Raw genomic sequence first — 6,000 nt, forward strand, 5'->3', positions numbered from 1 at the left:
AACTATGTGCAACTTAAAATTACATTTGTGCAACTTAAAATTACATTTGTGTAAATTAAATTACATTTGTGCAAATTAAAATTACATTTGTGTAAATTATGTGCAACTTAAAATTACATTTGTGTAAATTAAATTACATTTGTGCAACTTAAAATTACATTTGTGTAAATTAAATTACATTTGTGCAAATTAAAATTACATTTGTGTAAATTATGTGCAACTTAAAATTACATTTGTGCAACTTAAAATTACATTTGTGCAACTTAAAATTACATTTGTGTAAATTAAATTACATTTGTGCAACTTAAAATTACATTTGTGTAAATTAAATTACATTTGTGCAAATTAAAATTACATTTGTGTAAATTATGTGCAACTTAAAATCACATTTGTGTAAATTAAATTACATTTGTGCAAATTAAAATTACATTTGTGTAAATTATGTGCAACTTAAAATTACATTTGTGCAAATTAAATTACATTTGTGCAACTTAAAATTACATTTGTGCAAATTAAATTACATTTGTGCAACTTAAAATTACATTTGTGCAAATTAAATTACATTTGTGCAACTTAAAATTACATTTGTGTAAATTAAATTACATTTGTGCAAATTAAAATTACATTTGTGTAAATTATGTGCAACTTAAAATTACATTTGTGCAAATTAAATTACATTTGTGCAAATTAAAATTACATTTGTGTAAATTATGTGCAACTTAAAATTACATTTGTGCAAATTAAATTACATTTGTGCAACTTAAAATTACATTTGTGCAAATTAAAATTACATTTGTGTAAATTATGTGCAACTTAAAATTACATTTGTGCAAATTAAATTACATTTGTGCAAATTAAAATTACATTTGTGTAAATTATGTGCAACTTAAAATTACATTTGTGCAAATTAAATTACATTTGTGCAACTTAAAATTACATTTGTGTAAATTAAATTACATTTGTGCAACTTAAAATTACATTTGTGTAAATTAAATTACATTTGTGCAAATTAAAATTACATTTGTGTAAATTATGTGCAACTTAAAATTACATTTGTGTAAATTAAATTACATTTGTGCAAATTAAAATTACATTTGTGTAAATTATGTGCAACTTAAAATTACATTTGTGCAAATTAAATTACATTTGTGCAACTTAAAATTACATTTGTGCAAATTAAATTACATTTGTGCAACTTAAAATTACATTTGTGTAAATTAAATTACATTTGTGCAAATTAAAATTACATTTGTGTAAATTATGTGCAACTTAAAATTACATTTGTGCAAATTAAATTACATTTGTGCAACTTAAAATTACATTTGTGTAAATTAAATTACATTTGTGCAACTTAAAATTACATTTGTGTAAATTAAATTACATTTGTGCAAATTAAAATTACATTTGTGTAAATTATGTGCAACTTAAAATTACATTTGTGCAAATTAAATTACATTTGTGCAACTTAAAATTACATTTGTGTAAATTAAATTACATTTGTGCAACTTAAAATTACATTTGTGTAAATTAAATTACATTTGTGCAAATTAAAATTACATTTGTGTAAATTATGTGCAACTTAAAATTACATTTGTGCAAATTAAATTACATTTGTGCAACTTAAAATTACATTTGTGTAAATTAAATTACATTTGTGCAACTTAAAATTACATTTGTGTAAATTAAATTACATTTGTGCAACTTAAAATTACATTTGTGTAAATTAAATTACATTTGTGCAGAAAAATACAAAAATGTAATTTAATTTACATAAATGTTAAAAAAATTTACATACAAACAAAAAAAATATAAATACCATACTAAATATATAATTAATTATATATTTAGTATGGTATTTATATTTAGTATGGTATTAATACTAATATTAAAACATATTTAGCTTTAAATAAAGCAATATTATATATTCCACTAAATAGAGAAATAAAAACAGAAGATTTAAGTTTTGTTAAACTTGTATTAGATTTTATATATAATAATAATATGATTTGTTTAACTGTACCTAAAATAACTTCTAGTAATTGGATGCTCCAAATTCCACCTAATACTATAATTAATGGAATGAATTCAATATATCAATATATAAAAAACAATAGTTAAATTTTCCTTTTTGCGGAAAATTATAATTAATATTTTTTTTTATTATAATATAAAGAGATTGATATAATGAATGATATAAATTACGATATTAATAATTCGCATATGTTTTATCAAGATGCTGATAGTTTTATTAAACATACTCCATATTTTACTTCCTGCCAAAAACCAGCATTATCGCGGCTTAATTATAATTTAAATAATAATGAAGAAAAAATTTTTGTTAATTCTTATAACGATAATAATACTGTAGATTTTTTACATCCTAAAACAAAAATGATTATACTAGGAGCAGACGATAAAACTTCACACCTTATTGAATGTATAACATTTTTTATACATGAAATACTAGCCGATGAAAATACTTATAAAAGATTAGGCTTTGTAGCAAATAAATTTGGATTTAATATTTCGATAAATAATGATATTAAAGAAAGAGCATTAATAAATCATCTAGCGCTACAAACAGTTAAAAATATTAGTAATATTCAGCACAGTATACTAACTATATATAATAATAATTGTAATAATTTTGATACATATGATAAAATACTAAAAATATCTATTTGTGTGTTAGAACTTATAATACAAGTTAGAAATAATCTACTCTGCGAAGGTAAAGGTGATTATAAAATTCCAAATATAAAAATGGACGAAATTAAAAACATGAGTGTAGAAAAAATTCTTTGTAATATTTCTGATATTTATAATCAATTTGGTAGAGATTTTTTATTTGATTTTATTAAATGTTTTATTAAAAAATATATTTCGCAGCAAGATAGTAATATTATGTATTATAAACTAAATAAGTTAGTAAACATTTTATATAGTTATTCTACTACTATGTAAAAAAAACAAAAGAGAATTATTATTAGTTATTCTCTCCATAAACTCAAATAGTTTTTTTTGTTAATAAAGATATTAATTTATTGAAATCTTATTTATAATATGAATTTTGTTGCCGCGAACGCTTTAAATGGAGTATTATCTTTTGTTATGTCAAAAAAAGGCTTAAATCTTATGTGTGTTATCGCACTAGGTATAATCGCTTTAGTTGAAGTTATGCATAAAATGGATAAACCAGTAGGATTTACTTTAATGGCTATTACTTTTATATTCTTAATTACAGGTGTTTTTATGTATCCAGCATCTGGAGGAAGTAGAGGATATTTTCAAAACTTAGCAAGTAATAATACTAATAATTTAGAAAAAACATCTCTTTATCCAACATCATAAGATAATTTATTATTTTTACTGATATAAAATATATATTAAAAAAAACTACATATTATGTTATTAGGAATATTAGGTGTTATTATATTTTTTGTTCTTGTTTCAATGGTTATATACGGTATTAATAGCTATAATCTAAGTCTTGCTTTAGTATCATTCTTAGTATATGGCGCGCTAGAGTATCTAGACGCTGAACGTAAATTATCCTTTGGGCGAAAATATTAATATATTATAATTATAAATATAAATTTAGCAATATTTTTTTTTTTGAAATTAATATATAAAATTAAATCTTTGTTTGATTAACATAATATACATGCTATTAAAAGTGCCGAAATTTTCTGATTATAGTAATAATAACAGACTAAATGATATAAATAGATTACAAAGTATAACAAGAAAAAAATATAATATAAGTGAAACAGATAATAATAAATTATATTTTCTGCCTGGTTCTTTTACTATAGCGCCATTTACTTTTAAAAACAAAAATAATATACATCCAATAACTATAGTTGGTACATTACGCAATAATGAAAAAGCTGTATTACATATATTTGATAAATATATGTATTTTATTGATATTATAATAGGAAAGGATAATGACGAAACTCCATTTCTAATTAAAATAAATGAAATATTTATATCACATAATTATAATAATTATATAATAAAAAAAATAGAAAATGGAACTTATATAAATAATGGATTCTATGGACAAAATAATAAATGGCTAAGAATATATTTTGCATCTATGAAAGATAGGCGGCTATATATAGATGTATTTGATAAAATTCCTAATCTAAAAGATAAAATAGCAAGTAATATGATGAGTTACAGTTATAAAGATGATTTAATTATGTTTATATCAAAAAATAATATAAATACTGCTCAATGGATATGTATTGAAAATTATATAAAACAAGAAGATAAAAAAACTACTATTGAGCATGAATATAGTGTTTTTTCACTTGAAAACATAACTAATGTAGATATAAATGATTATACTGCTTTAGAGCTAAACAATGTAGGTATTAGTATAGTCTACGATATAGAATGCTATGCAGGTAATAAAAATAACGATTTTCCAGCGCCGGAAAATAAAAATGATTTAATATCAATGATATCAATGACTATTAGCGATGAACGTGGCAAAGATGAAACTAAAGTAACTTTAATATTAGCGCCAATATTTATAGAATCAGATGATACTAATATATTTGCTTTTATGTCTGAAATAGAAATGCTTAAAGCATTTTTTTATATAATAAATAATATTAAACCTGAATGGATAGTTGATTTTAATGGATTTTCTTTTGATCAAAAATGGATTTTAAAAAGAGCTATACTAGAATATAAGTTAGATAAATATATAAATAAAGCTTTTAGTATTTGGGTTAGCGACTATATATCTCCTTTTTATCTTGCTCGCGGCGGCTATAACATGGATAAAGATATAACTACTGTTATTAAAATGGACGCTAAAGATAATCAAGAATGTTATCTTTTGAAGCCAGAGTATACTGCCACTATGATAGATGTTTTTGTTTATTTGTATAAACTAACAAAGACTTTAGATTTACCAGGGCGGAAATTAGATGATTATCTAGAATATTATAATATTCCACTAAAAGATAAAATGAAGTTTACATATATGAATTTAATTTTCGTCGGAGTATTAGCTATGACAGCTATTATTAAACGCGAAAATATGCATTATAGCGACTTAACAGATGATAAAATATATCCAGCGTCAAATTTATCATATCATGCTGATTTAAATTTTCCCGAGGAAAAATACAAAAATATAAAAGATATTATAAAATATTTTCTGCTCGAAAGAAAAAAATATATAGATAAAGAAACAATAATAAGTGAAAATATAAATAATGATGTATTTCTCAATCTAATTAAAAGTTTAACAAATGAATATCATAAAGGTGATAATGATATAAAATCTTTTTATAATGGTGTAATTGCAGAAAATAATATAATAATTAATTATAACGTAAAAGATACAACTAGTTTATATAAACTATGTTGTAAAGTAAATATATTTGATACTCATAGAATTCGCAGCTCCCAAAATCACTCACAAATATGTAATTTCGCTTTACGGGGCGAAAATAGTCAAGCTATATCGTTGTTTAATTACTATATGGAAGTATATAATATAACATCTAGAACATTAAATGATTTAGAAGAAAGTATAAAAAGATCTATACATAATGATGTTAAAAAAAGAGGCGGTAAAACTTTACCAGCAATGCATCCAAAGAATGGTATAATACAAATACCTGTATTATGTGTAGATGTAATAAGTTTTTATCCGTCTATTCAGCAGCAACTAGATATTAGCGCTGATACTATGATATCAGGTAAATTAAACAATAATGATGTTTTATTTAGTAAATACGATACTCTGCAAATAAGATCTGCATCAAAAAAAAATATGTTTAGCGGCAATAGTAATGATAATAATGAAAATAAATTTTATCATACTACTTTTATTCGAACAAACAAAAGCTTATGTGGCTTAATTCAAAAGAAAAACAAAGAAGATAGAGCTAAAATTAAACTTAAAATGGCTGAGTTAAAAAAAGCCGGCGATACAGGTGTTTCTTATTTAGTATTAGACGCACTACAAAACGC

The 6,000-nt window shown here is 22.2% G+C and overlaps 1 protein-coding gene across 2 annotated transcripts in view; it reads right to left on the reverse strand.

Annotated features, from left to right (window-relative positions):
• Positions 1-5,753, reverse strand: part of LOC149876398 (uncharacterized) — a 209,502-nt gene extending 203,749 nt beyond the window's left edge. For both annotated transcript variants that reach the window (XM_090075420.1, XM_090075417.1), the window contains exon 1: positions 5,646-5,753. The gene's annotated coding sequence lies outside the window, so the exon portion shown is untranslated. The remainder of the gene's footprint in view (positions 1-5,645) is intronic.
• Positions 5,754-6,000: the final 247 nt, after the last annotated feature.

This window comes from Hydra viridissima, unplaced genomic scaffold (genome assembly GCF_058129835.1).
Source record: "Hydra viridissima isolate aposymbiotic clone 2 unplaced genomic scaffold, HvirCarnegie_v1 scaffold_21, whole genome shotgun sequence".
Taxonomy (NCBI): Eukaryota; Metazoa; Cnidaria; class Hydrozoa; order Anthoathecata; family Hydridae; genus Hydra; species Hydra viridissima.